The sequence below is a fragment of the Sus scrofa genome, chromosome 3, assembly GCF_054392235.1.
Source record: "Sus scrofa isolate SSC_HxYL_T2T_F1_AM1 chromosome 3, Sscrofa_HxYL_maternal_Yorkshire_Landrace_v2.0, whole genome shotgun sequence".
Classification (NCBI taxonomy): domain Eukaryota; kingdom Metazoa; phylum Chordata; class Mammalia; order Artiodactyla; family Suidae; genus Sus; species Sus scrofa.
The window spans coordinates 112,926,096-112,944,416 of NC_139385.1; the positions used below are offsets into that span (position 1 = coordinate 112,926,096).

An 18,321-nucleotide genomic window follows, 5' to 3' on the forward strand; every position below is an offset into this window, starting at 1 on the left:
GGGGAGGGGAAAAGACCCAGAGACCAGTTAGAAAACTACTGCAGTTATTCAGACAAGAGATGATGAGATCTTGAACCAGGCTAGCAATAGAGAATGAGAAAATGGGCAGATTCTGAGGACATTATGGGAAAGAATTGATGGGAGCTGGTGATAGATTAGAAGGAGGGAAGATGAAGAGAATTTCCTGAGAAAGATCTTGGGAAAATAACTGGTGGGATGTAGGAATGAAAGAATCAATGCTATCTTCCTTTTAACATCCCTATCAGACATTCAAGTAGAAATGCCAAGAAGACAATTAAATCTACAGTCCAGAGTTCAACAACTTCAGGGCAAAAGATCAAAATTTGAGGGTCATCATGTGTATATGTAACAGTATTAATTTAAAAATTCACTTAATTAGGAGTTCCCGTCATGGTGCAGTGGTTAATGAATCCAACTAGGAACCATGAGGTTGCGGGTTTGACCCCTGGCCTTGCTCAGTGCGTTAAGGATCCAGCGTTGCCGTGAGCGGTGGTGTAGGTTTCAGATGCGGCTTGGATCCCGCGTTGCTGTGGCTTGGGCGTAGACTGGTGGCTACAGCTCTGATTAGACCCCTAGCCTGGGAACCTCCATATGCCATGGGAGTGGCCCTAGATATGGCAAAAAAAAAAAAAAAGAATTCACATAATTATTATTGCTGTTTAACATCTACATTTTTCAAGTAGGGAGCATATCATCCCCAAAACATTATACTATGGATATGGAAAATAGTTGGCATGAAAAGCCAAGAGGCAAGATGGGATTTCCTAGGGAGTGAGCATAACCAGAGAAGACAGCCAGTCTGTACACTCTCTAACATTTAAAGGTCTAATACAGCATGAGGGAGCAGCCTTGGAGTCTTAAGAAGCAGCTGCTGATAAGATGGGAGGAAAACCTGCAGAGGCCGATGTCACAGAAGCCAAGAGAGAAAAACAGTATCTCTGCAAAAAGTAAGACAAATGTGTTGAATGCTGCTTAGAACCTGAGTGACAAGAAGACAAAGAAATGGTCAGTTTGGCAAGAGGGGCTTTGTTGGTTGCCATGCTAACAAGCAGATAGCAGTACGTGCTTCAGGCTGACCCGAACAGCATTCATGGAGGGAAACAAAAACACAGGAGCAGTAGTAGGTGTGGGGATGCTCTGTTATAATGCACAGAGACCTAGTAGGACTGGACATCAGATTCCAGGAGAGGGGCCACACCATTGGCCTGAATGGTTTTTATCCTGCAGAACTGGGGATACAAAAGTGATATACTTCATGTAAATTTGGCTCCAGTCCTATTCTTCCAGCTCAGTATTTACTATTTAAGGTGGACGTGGCCTTTCTCCTGGACAGTAGGAGGCGGAAGTCCAGCTCTGGTGGGTGACTACTTAAGCAGTTGGCCATGGTTGGTTTTGATGGAGTCCAACTCCTTTCCTTTCCTTATCCAACCAGCTTGTATGGGAACAGTACTAGAAAAGTCAACCCTTACCTTTCATCAGTGATCTTGATAAGAAGAGCTTCAGTGAAATGGTGAAATGAATTGAAGAGAGTCTCAAAGGAGAGGAAATGGAAAAGCAAGTGAAGGCAACTCTTTCACGCAGTTCACTGTGAAGTAGAGCAGAGAAATGTCACATTAGCTACAAGAGTGGTACCCAAGGAGGGTTCTTTTAAGATATTCTGAAGCATGCTGATCTGAAAGATCCATCAGAAAGTGAGACTGCAGAATTGAAGTCCTTTGATAGCATGGGGACACTTCTTCACTCTAACAGGATGGCAGGAAGAGGACACTACTGATAGGTGTATAGATTTGGTGAGGGAAGATGAAGGTGTCTCTTATGATGCTTTTGTTTCCTTGGTCAAGGTGAGTCTAAAGATCACCTACTCTAAGATGCCTTCAAGGGACAACCTCCACCCCCAGAAACTGAGCCTTTCTGTACATTCCCAAAAACTTTCATTTATTTTACTGATAACACCGTATCTTAGGTTTTTGCTTACTTGTCTACATCTCTATCTAGGCCATTAGCTGCCTTGAGAATAGGTTATCTTGTTATCATGGCCACATTGTAGATATTCAACAATTTTTTCTTAGGGCCACACTCACAGCATATGGAGGTTCCCAGACTAGGGGTCGAATCGGAGCTACAGCTGTTAGCCTAAACCACAGCCACAGCAACATGTGATCTGAGCCGCATCTTCAACCTACACCACAGCCTATGGCAATGCCGGATCCTTAACCCACTGAGCAAAACCAGGGATTGAATCTGAGTCCACATGGATGCTAGTCAGATTTGTTTCTGCTGAGCCATGATGGGAACTCAACAATTATTTCTTAAATGATGGAACTAATTGTTATTTGCAGAAGGAACATGGAAGACAATTTTTCTTCTACTTTTTCTGTACTATCCAAATATCTACGGTAAGCATGTCTCATTTTAACAGAAGAAACAAAGTCAAAGTCAATACAATAAACATAAAGCTTAAACTGAAAACATAAGTACAGTACAATAGTATCAGAGACATAAAAGTAGGGAGTTTCCTTGTGGTGCAAAGGGTTAAGGGTCCAGCATTGTCACTGCAGCAGCTCAGGTTACTGCTGTGGTATGGGTTCGATCCCTGGTCCAACAATTCCATGTGCTGCAGGCATGGCCAAAAAAAAAATTTTTTTTAAAGATGTAGAATGATGATAAAAAAATGATCTCATATATTATGCAGGGCATAAAAGGCAGAAAAAAATTGGCATATAAAGAAGAGGCAGAGTTTCCTTTTCTGCTCACTTGCATCTCTCACAAGTGTCCTATCTTAATAAATCTATCTCTTGACTAAAATAGAAAATTTTAAAAATGAAAAAAAGTAAACATGGAAGGATTCAAAGTTATCATTAGGATACAGATAAAGTTAATTGTGTAATTTATGGCATTAAATACATTTTCCATCAATTGCATTTTCATCCCATGAATGTGAAGCCAAGTTCCTCTGGTGTAAGAAAAATTCTTAAGATTTATGGACTGCAGTCCTAAGGTACTGCTGCATAACTTAAGTGTTTTAAAACAACAATAAACAGGAGTTCCCGTCATGGCGCAGTGGTTAATGAATCTGACTAGGAACCAAGAGGTTGCGGGTTCGATCCCTGGCCTTGCTCAGTGGGTTAAGGATCTGGCGTTGCCATGAGCTGTGGTGTGGGTCGCAGAAGTGGCTCAGATCTCACGTTGCTGTGGCTCTGGCGTAGGCCTGTGTCTACACCTCTGATTAGACCCCTAGCCTGGGAACCTCTATATGCTATGGGAAGCAGCCCTAGAAAAGAAATAAATAAATAAATAAACATTATCTTGCACAGTTTCTGTGTGTCAAGAATCTAGGAGCAGCTTAGTTGGATGGTTCTGATTCTGGTGGTTACAGTTGAGACGACAGCTGAGGCTGTAGTCATTCAAGGCCTGACTGGGGCTGCAGGCTCTCTTTCCAAGATGGTTCACGCAGAAACTGTTTATTTTGGGGCAGAAAGCCTTGATTCTTCCCACGGAGGCCTCTCCTCTCTTCAGTTATCACAACATGGTGGCTGGCTTTTGACTTTTCAACAGAGAGAACAAGACAGACGCCATAGTGTCTTTTATGATCTAGTGTCAGAAGTCACACACCATCACTGCTGCAATATCCTAGTATCAGCCCTATCTCATGTGGGAAAGGGCACGCGAGGGCATGAACTACAGGAGGTAGAGCTCCTCAGGGCCAGCTGGGAGGCCAGGTACCACATGGACCATAGGGAAAAACTTAGAAAAGGTCCTAAGTCTCCAACAGTACATCAGATCTAAATGAATGAGGCAAGTAAAGAGTCCATTTTGGTTCAATGCCTTGGTATTGAAAAGGCAGAAAATAATACCCATGGAAAAGCAAACATCAAATTCTACCTGCCTCTATTAAAAGACTGACCAGAAGTGTAAATCTGCTTTAAAATTTCCTTTGTTTTTTAGGTAAAAGGGGGCAAATATAAAAACACCTCCCAGAATACAACTGCAGAGTGGAGAATAAAGATTGGTAATCTCAAAAGGGAAAACCAGCCAAGTATATACAAAGTCATGAGTAAAATCTGTTTCCATTCAAAACAGAAATCGGTGGTGGATTTATCACTGAAGATATTTTTTCAAGCTTTTTAGAAGTTTCTAAGGAGATAGAATGTGTCACATAAAATATTAAAATAAACTTGTATCTGAGGTTTCATGTATTCGGTGCAGGCATGGTACCTGCCCCCTCCCCTAATTCTCCCTCCTCTCTTCCCCATCCCCTGAATTGAAATGTTTTACTCAATTCTCCTTTGTTTACATCCAGGGATCTGCCCTGGCTGCTATGGTCAAAATGCAGGGGCAGAATTACTAAATAATGGGGATAAGTGATGGAGAAGATAAAAGGATACAGGAGATTAGGAAAAATAAAGGAAGAGTTGATGACAAAACAGCCCCTAGGTACCGCAAGGAGGGGGTGGATGCTTTTTAATCCCCTTAGGATACAAGCAAGGAAGCAGAGACACGGTCGCATCTCTGCCTTCTCCTTTTCTTACAGAGGTTACTCCAGGAGCTAGAGTGATCAAACATCACTGAAGCTTTTCCCAAGATGTAGGATATTCAGTGCTAAAACTAGGACAGTCCCAGGCAACTGAGACAGTTGGGCACCATACCTATGGGTTTTTTTAAGCATATGCGAAATACAGGTTCACCTCTGGGCCCTTACTCCCTTCCTCCATGCACAGGACAATCATATATTCTTCAGAGTTCAATCCTTATAGAATTCAAGAATAGGAAGGAACCATACATAAAAGGATTTGAAAAAAGACAAAGCCACATCTAAACACTAAATTAATCACAGCAAAACATTTTTGGAAACTACACATTAGATTTCAGGGGAATGGCAAATGAGGGCAAAATGAATATTATGGGTAAAAAACAAAGGGCCTTTTTTCTCTTTTAAGTAGTGAGATAAAGCACTAAAACTAATGGTCCCGGGGATCAACTGAAATACAATTGCCAATACATGTTTTAAAAAAACAAACAAAAAAAAATGTCAGAAGAGCTGGATCAACAAGGAAAACACATTCTAGAAAAAGAGAAGAGGGAAATGGGAGGGGAAAGTAATATTAGCATATTCTGTTAAACAAAATTAATAGGCAATTGTAAGTATTTAAGCATTCATACTATGTAAATGCCTTTTGCAAATGAGATTATAGATTTGCTTGCAAACAGTAAGCATGCTAAATAAATGTAAGGTGCTATTATTTAAAACGACAATAATAACTAGTGGATAATATTGGCAGCAGTCCCTACAGAAATCTCAAGCTTCCAGGAAGATACTATCTACAAAGAACTGTGCACTGCTCACAGCATCCCCACAGCCAGAAGGGGCTTAGCCAAGGAGAAATAAACATTTCTGACTTCTCCCTTGAATTGAAATTGATTGGCTTGCTGGACAGTAACATGGTGAGTTTCAGGCTAGAAGTTAAGAGGACAGAATCTTTCAGCTTATGATTGCTCCACAAAGTTTCTCTATGGGGGCAGGACAAACTCCAACAGGGTCTCAGTTCAAGTAAATGGCCTCCAGCTCTGGTACTTGCAACTGTAAACATGTCTGTTTCACTCCAGTCCTCTCCTCCCCTTCATCTACAGAGCTGATGAAGCACAAGGACAGCAGGGGAAGCTGAAGTCACTGCATGTTTAGATCAGTTCTGCAGGACACAGCAAAATCTGAAATGGATTGTGACCTGCTGATAATCTTTCACAGCAAATCAAGTGATCACTGATTAAAAATAGCTTCAAACATGTATCGCACATCTATTTCAGGCCTCATTTTATTTGGAATGCAAATACTGCTGGAAGCCAGAGCTACATGAGCAGCAGCTGGAAATCTACTCAGACATTCCAGCCAATTCACGTCAAGCCCAGTTGGTGAAATTAATGCCATTCTGTGGTCTCAGTGAAGGAGAGATTATTAATTACACCCTACTGCCCAGTGGTTTCTATTATGGACACATCTGGACTGAGAGGCTCATTTGAAATCCCCAATTCTACTGCTTCCTCGAGCCTAAACCAAGTTTAAAAATTGATTTGTGAGGATAAGAGGGTAGCGCATACAAACTACCTCGCCCACAGACTCCAGGTAGGCTCTAATGAATGTCTGTCCTAGTTTCAAAGGCTCTTTCATGCCTCAGGTGCTCAGATTTTCCTCGGTATTTCTTACCAGTTCCTAAAATGCAGTGTTTGGACAGGCTTCTCAGTAAATAATAAATAAAACACACAAGCCCATCCCTGCACCTCAGGGCAAAGGAGTTTAGTTTCCACGGCGCCTTCAACCACCGCAGGCTGTGATATTTTCATCTCTCTGAAAGGAAGGTGGGCTGGGACCTCATCTGTTTCAACAGAAAGCCTTTCAAGGAATGTCTATGCCCTGCATCAAGAGACACGGCCGTTTGTTCTGATGAAAACTTCCCTCCAAATGATTGCTGACTCTTGTTTTGGAAGTGGGAGGGAGAGGGGGGATGAGTGGTGACTGCACAGTGGGAGGTGCCATCTTGAGAAGGGAATTAAAACAGATCATCAGTCAGACCCCAGGGTGGCTATTCAGATCCACTAGGCTTCACTTTTAGCCAAGGAGCCACTCTCTATTGCACTTAGACCTCAAATAGCACAGGTCCCTAGCCACCCCCCCCCCTTTCCCCTGATGCTTCATACCACCTTCCCATGAGACCACCAGTATTCACAGAGCAGAGAGCATCATCAGACCAGGCAGCAGCACAGGATGGAGATGCAGGGCCAGGCTCACCTGGTGACTCAGGTGTCCCACAGGATGCAACACTGTGACTGAACAAGAGCTGGCTGCCCAAGGTGACCAGAAGCCAATACTACGGCATCAGCTTTTGAGAAAAGAGCTTCATGGTGAGGTCAACTGGCAAGGAGACCAGAAGCAAGACTCTCAACTCTGTCTCCTCTATCCGGGCTTCAGGGAGAAATTTAAAGGGTTAGTGGAATTTCAAATTCAGAAGTTGATTGGCTGGTCTTGAATTAGTCCATGTAAGCTACTCCTGCTGCTGGAAGCCAGATTTTCCTTATTGAAGGACTTTTCGCTTCATAAAGGGCTGTGGTGGCAACATTTCTATTCTTTAGGTTTGCACATTGAAGATTCTTGGTTCTGGGGTCATCCTGGAGACATGGGTTCCTGTGTTGCTCATGTTCGGTGCTGTCTCTGTAAAGTAACTCAAGGTTTGATTAATCAACCTATTTATGGAGACAAAGCTGGTTTAAGCTGGTGCTGTTTCAGTTTGATTAATCAACCCTCCATTTAAGGAGGCAAATCTAGTTTAAACCAACCAATGTTTTACCTGATGTGTCAAGTATCAGAAGCACTGGGAAGCTATGCTTCCTTATGCCACCATCCCTCAAACTTCCTGATGACTAAGATTCATTTTGAGTTTGTTCCTGTATGCCAAACCTCAAGGCCTCACCCTTTTTTAAAAAGTGTAAATGCTCTTAGGAGGAGACAACCATGTTTTATCAGTCACTTAACCCTGATAGTGGCTAAGCTTCCAAACTTTCTCTGATGGCAGGAATTCTGATGGGGTAAGTAATGTTAGACTGAGAGACTGAGAAGGGACTGTCCCTAAAGGAAGGCCAAATGATCAAGGACAATGAAAGTAAATGAACCTTATTCATTTAATTTTGCCTGGAACTAGCCTTGCTTTGTCCAACCTAATACAAACTACTTGGCTGATGGATCAACTTTAGAGAAATCAGCTTTGATAAGATTGAGGAAAATCAATCAGCTGAGGAACTTGAAAATTATAGAGCAATATATATATAAGCTTAATTTTTTTGGTCTTTTGTCTTTTTAGGGGCATACCCATGGCATATGGAGGTTCCCAGGCTAGGGGTCTAATTGGAGCCGTAGCTGCCAGCCTACGCCACGGCCACAGCACACAGGATCCGAGCCACGTCTTCGACCTACACCACAGCTCACGGCAACGCCAGATCCTTAACCCACTGATCAAGGCCAGGGATGGAACTTGCAACCTCCTGGTTCTTAGTCGGATTCGTTTCCGCTGCACCACGATGGGAACTCCCTAGAAGCTTAATTTTAAAAGTTTCTGAGGAGTTCCCTTTGTGACTCAGTTGTTAACAAACCCAACTAGCATCCATGAGGATTCAGGTTCTATCCCTTGCTTCACTCAGTGGGTTAAGGATCCCAGCGCTGCCGTGAGCTGTGGTGTAGGTCGCAGATGTGGCTCGGAACCCGCATTGTTGTGGCTATGGCGTAGGCTGGCAGCTGTAGCTCCATTTTGGCCCCTAGCCTGGGAACTTCCATATGCCATGGGTGCGGCCCTAAAAAAAAAAAAAAAAAAAAAAAGCCAAATAAAAGAGTTTCTGAGCTGCCAGAGCTGCTTAATGGTACCAATTAATGTGGGAGACTGTGACATTCCCTCCCCAGGAAGCATGTAAAGAGTCAGATTCGTTTCTGACAATGGTGCCAGACAGGGCTTTTCTGCCTTAGGCAGACATGGAACTAGACCAAACTGGAAGTCCATTCCAGCTCTAAGGGACTTCTGGTTTATTCAGCTATCTCACTGAGACTCCTGATTCTGACCAAAGAAGCTGAAGTCAGGGTGAGATCACAGCAGCCAAGCAGGAACACAGGTGCCCACAATTCAAAGGATTAGGAAGTCAGGCCACAACTCTTTTGTACCTCTTTGAACCCCCTGGCATCACAAGAGGGAACTCCACACTTATCTGGCCTAGACATAAAGATCCTTCAGAGTCGAAGTCACTGTGCAGACAGAGCCTCCGGCTCTGAAAACAGCCATATTCTGAGCTGCCTAAAGCCCACAGGATAGAAGGTGGTATCTTTAGGGAATTCCTTTTGCATGTCTCTACCATGAAACCAAAAGTTCAGACTACAAATGGTGCCTCCAGCTGGAGCTAGAACCAAGTCAAGGAAGAGAATGATAGGCTGGGGACAGATTTGGAAAGTAGGTGGAATCCAGATTTTCTCAACACTAAGGTTAAGGGTGGAGTTTAAGAAATACAATAACAACAAAAAAAGCATAGTGCTGGGGAAAGAGCAAGTACTTTAGAAGCAAACAGATTTGCATTCAAATTCCAGTTCCGGAGTTCCCGTCGTGGTGCAGTGGTTAACGAATCCGACTAAGAACCATGAGGTTGCGGGTTCGGTCCCTGCCCTTGCTCAGTGGGTTAACGATCCGGCGTTGCCGTGAGCTGTGGTGTAGGTTGCAGACGCGGCTCGGATCCTGTGTTGCTGTGGCTCTGGTGTAGGCCGGTGGCTACAGCTCCGATTCAACCCCTGGCCTGGGAACCTCCATATGCTGCGGGAGCGGCCCAAGAAATAGCAACAACAACAACAACAACAAAAGACAAAAAAAAAAAAAAAAAAAAAAAAACAAATTCCAGTTCCACTTCAAGATCTTCAGCACTTTGTTTTCTGAGCCCCCATTTTCCTCATAGGTAAAATGAGGCGAATAGTTTTTTCTTTGAGAAATTATGTGAGAATTAAATTAGATAGAATATGGTGGGGAAGTTTGGCTGCAAATAAAAATTATCCTGTTCCCTATTCCCTCGGCCCAGTGACTGCAGATTAGAATCACCTGGGGAAGTTTTTTTTAATGCATTCCTATACCTAAGCCTCTCCTGAGCCAGAGACTCTGGTGTAATTGATCTAGGACAAGATATAGTCATCAAAATTTTCGAATGTTTTAAAATTCTCTTCAGAAGATTCTAATCTGTTCTCAAGAGTGGGAACCACTGCCCAAGTATATCCAAATGAGTATCACCCTTGGACTTGAAATTTTCTATTCCGGTTTAGGCAAATATTTTCTTCTCTGAGGCCTAATTTATTACTTAAAGAAGGGAAATAATATTCTGATTTTACAGGATTGTTTTGAGTATATAGATATTTAATACATCTCCTAAAACAAGTAACTGACAATTAAGAGATGTTTAAAGAATATTCATTTTTCTCTTGTCATTAGGGAGCACACTGGTGTCAACATATTAACAAAATAAATAAGGACAACAGACATGAGATATTACCAATCAGGCAGCTTTGAAATTAAGATAATTACTAGGCAAAACTGTCTTACCTATATTGTACTGGAACATGAGGGTAAATCCCAGGATAGGGATGGCAAATATGGTGTCCCTTTACCCCAATGTCCCCCAGCCAGGCTCACGGCAGACATGACTAATCACTTAACAGTATTCTTTCCTACTGAGCCCTGATGAGGCTGCAAAGCCCTTCAACAGACAACTCTCTCTCAGGCCTACTCTAACAAGTAGACCGCATGGCTTGAAACAAATCTGCCATCCTTATTTTAGGTCAGGGCTGTCTTAAACCTACGAATGAGATATATTTCAGAAATGATTAAGTGGGTTCCCTGGTTAGTAGGGAGTGTGTGGCCAAAGATAAAGGCAGACCCTGAGAGCCAGCCTTATGCAATCTGATAGGCAAACTAAGCTAAGAATCTATGCTTTCTGGTGAGGGCGGGGAATGCAGCTGGGAGGAGTCAACAGCAAGAAGACATGAAAGAGCCAGCACTGCACGGGACTTGGTGCACTCAGGGGGTCCCCACCTCCCACAACTCCCAGAAAGGATTAAGTCCCAAAGCCAGATTGTTTCTCGGACTTAAGAAATGTGGAAGTAACTATGGCAGGGTTTCTCCCCTAAGGTGAGAGACAAAGGCCCTGAAGAGAAACACCCCAGAAAGCTCAAGTCAGTGGGTGAAAGCCAGACCTTGGTGCCTACAGGCTTGTCACAGCTGGGACCTCAAAAATGCCAAGGCCGTAGGACTGGTGCACATGGCTGGGACCCTTGCCCACTGCGCCTGCCCACGGACAGAGAACACTCTCATGGTGGAAGCCTCTGCTAATACTCCTTATGACTGATTAACGCCTTTTAAGGCCATAAGTGTGCTCACCTGTTACAAAGCAGCATTAGACCCTTCTGGGCAACACTGGGAAAGCTTTGAGCTGATTCCACAGCAGGCACATGTTCTAATAGCCTGTTAAAAAGTCTTCTGCTTGGGACTTTAAATAAAATTGTAGTTTGCTCCATCAATCTTTCTTTCTCTTTCTTCCTTCCTTTCTTTCTTTTAAGACCGAGGGCTGGAGTTCCCTTTGTGGCTCAGCGGAAACAAATCCACCTAGGATCCATGAGGATGTGGATTCGATCCCTGGCTTTGCTCAGTGGGTTAAGGACCAGGCATTGACGTGACCTGTGGTGTAGGTGGCAGATGCTGCATGGACCCTGAGTTGCTGTGACTCTGGCGTAGGCCGGCAGCTACAGCTCTGATTAGGCCCCTAGCCTGGGAACCTCCACATGCCACGGATGTGACCCTAAAAAGACAAAAAGACTGAAGAAAAAAGAAAAAAAGACTGAGGGCTTTCTTTGTAAAAATTCAGGAACAGGCGCAAAGAAGTAAGGCAACACTAAGTGGAGCAGAAGGTTGGTTTTATTCATTTGGACTTTTTCCCACCAAAATGTGTTACCTGCACCCTCTGCTTCCCTTCCCGGCATGGAGAACTCAGCACATCAACTGAGATCACAGGGAGGTGAGAGGGTTGAGGAAGTCGTGCAGAGGCATGAATACAGGGGAGGAGGAGGTGAGACACAGGGCCAAGAGAAGGTGGGATGTGGAGGTGGTAAGTAGAAGAGACAGCTGGCATGGTTGGGAGATTGAGCCAATAAGTAAATATATTAGGATAATAGGAGCCAAAATTCTCATTGCCAGGGAAGGTATTTATAAACATGGAAATGGGGAAGTCTAGAAAGAACCCTGAGGGGTTGGATTGGAACCACAGTATCAGTATAAACTTAGCTTTTATTATTATGTATGTTTCTGTATATAAATATGTTCATATATACAAATAGATATAGTTATAGATGTATACGTGTATATGTATAAACACAGATATAGCATACATATATCATATATGTGTGTATATAATATATACCTCCTTTGTCTGTCCATGGAGTGAATGAGACTAAAAGCAATGATACCTCAGTAGCAACTAACATAATCAGTGCCCAAATCTTGGTTTCTAAATATACCCTTGATTAAAAGACACCAGAGATCCTTAGAAAAATGGCTGATCCCAGGGCTGCGATAGGGAACGTACAAGTTGAACCGAAAACATCATCTTAAGCCAGAAAATAAGGAAATGCTTAATCAGCAATGGGGATGTGCAATAACATGGATGAATGGCAACATCGTTATGCTGAGTGAAAGGATTGTTACACAAAGGACATCTATATGAAGTTCTGGAACAGATATCTATGGTGGGAGAAAAATCAGAGCAGTAGGAGTCTGGTGGGGAAATGGTGATAGGCAGCTTAGTAAGGACCCCAGGGAAGGGGCATGAGGGAACTCTCAGGTCTGGTAAAGTTCTCTCTGGGTAGAAGTTTGAGTTATGCAGATGTACACATTAGGTAAAAGTCAACAAACAGATGCACCTAAGATTTGTGCATTTCCTGTGGGTAAATTTTACCTCAGAAGGAAAGAAAATGAACTATAAAGAAATATCTGACTACAGTTGTTGATATGTACACTAAAGCATTTAGGGGAAAGTGTACTGATTGATGTCTTCAAACTACTTTGAAATGCATCCCCCCAAATGACATGGATCAGTGGATGAAGAGAGAGAAGTAGGTTTGGTTTTTGTTTGTTTGTTTGTTTTGCTTTTTAGGGCAGCACCTGCAACATATGGAAGTTCCCAGGCTAGAAGTCAGATCAATGCCGGAACCTTAACCCACTGAACGAGGCCAGGGATCAAACCCAAATCCTCATGGATACGAGTTGGGTTCATCACCACTGAGCCACAATGGGAACTTCCGAGAAGTAGATTTGTGATGAAGCAAGTATAGTAAAATGTTTACTGTACAATCCAGATGATTAATACATATTTTCCCTGCAGATTTATCTGTTCTGTATGTTTAAAAATTCCCAGAATAAAGTGTTGGAAAAAAATTTTAAACCTTGCTGTAGACTAAAAGTAGAGCAGAATGAAGTTCCGAAGGAAAAATAGCATAATGCAAAGAGTTGAACCAACTGAGAAGCCCAGAGAAATTGCCCTGGAATATTTCTCCCTAGTGTGTGTCCTAAAAGAAATGAAATACAGGGACATCTATGGGTCAGTTCTTCCCATCATCTGTTATGCTGAGATCAGTCAGAACAGAGCATCCATTTGACCCCCACAGACAGTATCCTCTAAACCACAAAATCAACCTAATCATTTTTACTTTCTCTTCTCCTGAAAGAGTTACCAGTTAACCAGTTACCAGTTTGCAAGAAAACAGCTTGTTTGGATATAACTGAATGTCCTTTCATCCCTATTCTATATCAGTAGTTATCTACCAGGGAGTGTGCCTCAGATTTGAATATATTATTTTTGCTAGTATAACAGTAATGCACACTATATTATACATAATGTTCAGCTAATTGCTTTCTGCCTATTATATCCCCAGACAGCCTTCCGTGTCAATACATATAAATTACATCATTGGTAAAATGGAAACATAATTGTGAATACAAATTAGTTAACATTTATAAATACCTTAGAACGATGTCTGGCACATAGTAATTGTTTAAGATTAGCTATTGTTCTTTCACTATAAAGATGTTTCATAATTTGTGTAATTTATTGACAGGCATATATAGGTTACTGTTAGTTTTTCCCAAATACAAATAATGTGGGACTGAATAATCTTATACATACATCTTGATATTCCTAGGGTAAATTCCTAGAAGTGGAAGTTCTGGGTCACAGAGGATGTACCCTGTACCAATTATATATCTCTCGTCTCTCAGCCAAACCCCATCCTCCCACACTTTTTTTTTCCCACCCTGGGGTAGGAATCTGTAAACTGCCTTTCCCAGACTGCCTTACCAGCTGGCTTCCAGGAAGATATTGCCAAATCCACCTCCAAAATGGCTGAATCAGTTTGAATTCCCACAAGAGTGTATAAAGGGTCTCTTAGTGAGTTTTTTAAAAAAGAAAAAAATGCATAGCTCTAGGGCCCCAATCGAGGCCTTTTAAGTAAGGATCTATAGGGGTGCAGCCCAGGCATCTGTGTTTCTAAGAGCATCACAAGTGATTCCAATGCACAGCCAGATAAGAACCACTGTTCTAGATCTTTGATGTTCCAAGTGTGTCCTTAGACCAGCAGTGTGAGCCCCGCCTGGGAGTTTGTTAGAAATACAGAATCTCAGAAGCTGCATCTTAACAAGATCCCCAGAGGATCCAAACGCAATTAAGGCTTGAGAAACACTCTATAAAGGATGCTGGCCGATGAGCAACAGCAGATCCAGTTTTGGGGACCTAAAGCTTAGATGAGTTGGGGACTCTTACTGAAAGAGAATACCAAATAACAAAAATAGAGAACAAATTTAATATTTATTTACAATAAAGAAATCATAATAAAATACTAATTTCTAAAACTGAAAAACTCCACAAACATCACAAAATTCAGGGAGAAAAAAATGATAAAACATGCTTCCTAGTGAGCTGCCTAAAATACATAATTTTTTCTAGATTTTTAGTCTTCTCTTTATATGACAAATTTTCCTATAATCTTTCTATAAAGAGATGAGAAAGATAATTCAGTTTACTAGAAATTTGCTTTTTCATTATTGATAATTTAGAAATTGTTATCTCTTTATATGACAAATTTTTCTATAATCTTTCTATAAGGAGATGAGAAAGATAATTCTTATACTAGAGATTTGTTTTTTTCCAGGAGTTCTCATCGTGGCTCAGCAGTAACAAACCCAACCATTATCCATAAGGATGCAGGTTTGATCCCTGACCTTGCTCAGTGGGTTAAGGATCCCATGTTGCTATGGCTATGGCATAGGCCAGCAGCTGTAGCTCCAACCCAACCCCTAGCCTGCAAACTTCCATACACCATGGGTGCAGCCCTCAAAGGCAAAAAGAAAAAAAGAAAAAAAAAAGGTTTTTTCCAACTTCCAACTCATTACGATGTCATACAACATTCTTAGAATTTTGTCAAATTTGGACTAGGCCCTATCCAGTTTCCTTTACCCATGAGCTAACAGCGTCACGACATTTCAGACTTCTTGCACAATGGCTATTTTTAAATACCCTTTGACCCAATGACACACATTACCTTTTCTGTGGTTTATGTCCTTATGCAGATCATTACTTTCAACCTCCTTCTGCTCCTTTGTTCCTTGTCCTGGAGTGTCCCCAATCACATAACTTTTCTTTCTCTTCTGTTATTGTTTTATGCATGTTTATTTTGCTGTTGTGATCCTGTTTCTTTATGATCTTTTTTCTGTTTACTGCTGTACCTGCAGCATATGGAAGTTGTGGCAACCATGAACCCTTAACCCACTGAACAAAGCCAGGGATCAAATCTACATCCTCACAGAGATAATGTTGGGTCCTTAACCCACAGAGCCACAATGGGAACTCCTCTGTCTTTATGATTTTGACCACCAGTTTTTAGCTTCTGTTGTGATAAGAGAGTTTTCAACGTTTTGAAATTTCTGCTAGTCTTCTTCCTTTTAGTTTAGGTCATCGCTTTCTAGTAGGATATATCCTTCCTTTCCTCTTTGAGTTTTAATGTATCACCCATTGTGAAAACAGATACAAAATTAATCTGAAAATAAGGCATGCACAAGAGCAAGCCAAATACATTTCTAAACTGTGTCTACAATGTATTGAGCTCCATAATAGTATAATCAAATCACCTCACTGATGCATAAAGGATTTCTGTCACTAGAACCCTTGTTTCTTCAGGACTTTTTAATGCATTATGTCAGTATTGCATGCTCTTTCATCTGACACCAGCAGAATTATTTCAACAAGATGTGTCAGATATGCTAAGACTTATTTTTGAGATGCATAAAAGCTGCAACATCATAGACTTTCGGCTTATAGTACTGCTTAAAGGTCTCTGCCCCTACAATCATGGGCGTTTTGGAAAATTCATTTTGAGCGCATACAATCAGAAGAGAGAAAACCCTGTGTTTATAATTGTATATGCTGCAGTATTGAGTATATTCCTGATGGAAGAACATTTCAATTTTGTTTGAGCATCATTGAGAACTAAATCCTCCATTTATAACTTTATGTGTCTGATGATGGGAAGAATTTTCAAGAGAGTAGCTTCTGGCTCTGTACCTTTCAAATCTTGTCTCTCTCCCAATCCCCACATGCTTCCAGTGCCAAGTGTTGTAGGATAAGCTCACCCCATGGCACCACGTGTGGCCTTGCACCTTCATGCCACACTGGTGAGTGAGCCAACACGTGGATGGCAGAAATATTCCTAGAAGCCATAACCTATACTAGAATAACTAGTGATGGCATAACTATACACAAAAGTAACTATAAAGCACATAGAAATATATCATTAAACTTCAAATCAGCATATCCTCAACCCAAGTGCCCTCTGTCTGAATCCCCAAAATGCCTGCAGCCACTTCAAGGCCACCCCACACCTGGGGAATTGTCATGAAGGGAGAGGGGGAGTAGAAACCAATTTCGGTTAAAACAGCTTACTTTTGAAACTTTTCAAGAATATACCACCATGTAAAAGATGTCGATGGGGCCCCTCCCGGGGCTTCTGAAAAGAACTGTGCAAACAAAGCCTAAGCTTTGTTAAGTTCACAATCTACCCCTGCAGAAGAGCACATGGGATCAAAATGATAAAGCAGAGAAATATCTTCAGAGATCCCTAGTCAAGCCCCCTTGATATAAAGATGGGGAAATGGAAGCCCTTGGAAGTTGTGAGACTTCCCCAGGATTACCCATTGGGTTAGTAACAGAGCTGGGACAGAAATCTTGACTCTAAGTCCACTGCTCTTTCTCTAGAGTGCTTCTAGGCTTGTAGGGTATTCCCCTTGAGACCTTTAGATGTAGTGAGCTAAACGTATGCCCAACGTGTATGGAAGGAAATAAAGCATGAGAAGAGGTGTCACTCCAGATTTTCTCAAGGCACATTACCAAAAAGAAACCCTTTACCCTGTGACCAGTCTCATGGCCTCTCACAAGGTCCTCGCCAAAAGAGACACTTTGCTGATCCATTGAATCTTACATAGCAAAGAAAAAATCCCTTCCATAAGTCATAACTCACAACACATGTGCTAATGAGATGTGGTTTGATACCAAAGTGGGCATTCTCTACCCCAAAGAAGGAAGGACTAGGTAATAATAATACTAATGGTAATGTTTGCCTATTACAAAGGCCTCATGCTGTGGCTCTATTATGATTTATGCCTTGAGATAAAGATTTAATATCCCCCACTTAAATTACAGTATCCATTGGGTTTTTATGGGCTGCGGCATAAATGTTCCTATACTAACATTTCGAAGCAGTCATTTCCACCCTGAAGATTTATTTGGTCTGACAATTCACACACACCACACAATTAACTTAAATATCAGCTCTCTGGCCATGTTCTATTGTCCTCATGCATGCAACAATCATTTACTGGATGCCCCTGCTGTGCTGCACACTGTCATAAGGGAAATAAGAGAGGTATCTCACATCGAAGAGGGACTATAAAGATGAAAGACACAGGGTGTTTGCCCTCGTGGAGCCTCTAGACAAGGGGGACGGGGACAGACATTGCTCTGCAGTATGGTAGAATCTGAGGGCAGAGAGGAAAGGAACCATCATTTGGCCGGTACAGGGAGATTCAAGAAGGCCGTGAAGAACTGACTCTGGAGTTCATTCTCAAAAGAAAATGGTCACCATAGAGAGAGGAGCAAGGGCATTAGAAACAGAAGGGCCAAACTGTTCAAAGGTTTGGGGATGTGAAGGAGAATGTTCAGAAGCCAGCTAAACATTTATGTAGGCTGCAACCTAGACGCCTGGGGGGCAGGGAGAATGGTGGCAGGGGAAAAGCCGAAATGCCAAGAGTATCTTACCTACCTGGGAAGGCTCAATGGATCAAGCTAAGGAGTTTAGACTTGCTTCTTCAGGAAAGGGTAAGCTTCCAGGCAGCGTGGTGACATGTTTGGATGTGTGTTTAGGAAAACCAAGTACAGGGGAGAGGTGTGGCAAAAGGTCCAGGCAAGAAATAAAAGAGCTTGAGCTAGGAAAATCCCAATGCCTAGGATGGCAGCATACACTGGCAAAAGATCTCAAGAGATATCTTCTGATAACCATCTCATTGTAAAAGTAGATAACTAGATTGTCAGGGCTGGAAAACCAGATTGGAGCTCTCCTTGTCTTCTTTCATACAGCAAGGAGTTATTTCCAACATAAAGTTCACAATCATTTCTACACGTAAATAAGAAGTGTCCCAGGAT

At 42.1% G+C, this 18,321-nt stretch overlaps 2 long non-coding RNA genes across 2 annotated transcripts in view; both read right to left on the bottom strand.

The window, feature by feature from the left end:
- LOC146404861 (uncharacterized) overlaps positions 1 to 6,966 on the bottom strand; it is a 47,985-nt gene extending 41,019 nt beyond the window's left edge. Inside the window, exons 1-2 of the long non-coding RNA XR_014842164.1 lie at positions 6,803 to 6,966; positions 1,491 to 1,606 (exon numbers count right to left, since the gene is read on the bottom strand). This is a non-coding gene — a long non-coding RNA (uncharacterized LOC146404861). The remainder of the gene's footprint in view (positions 1 to 1,490; positions 1,607 to 6,802) is intronic.
- Positions 6,967 to 15,295: 8,329 nt separating this feature from the next.
- Positions 15,296 to 18,321, bottom strand: part of LOC146404862 (uncharacterized) — a 69,470-nt gene continuing 66,444 nt past the window's right edge. The window contains exon 2 of the long non-coding RNA XR_014842166.1: positions 15,296 to 15,353. This is a non-coding gene — a long non-coding RNA (uncharacterized LOC146404862). The remainder of the gene's footprint in view (positions 15,354 to 18,321) is intronic.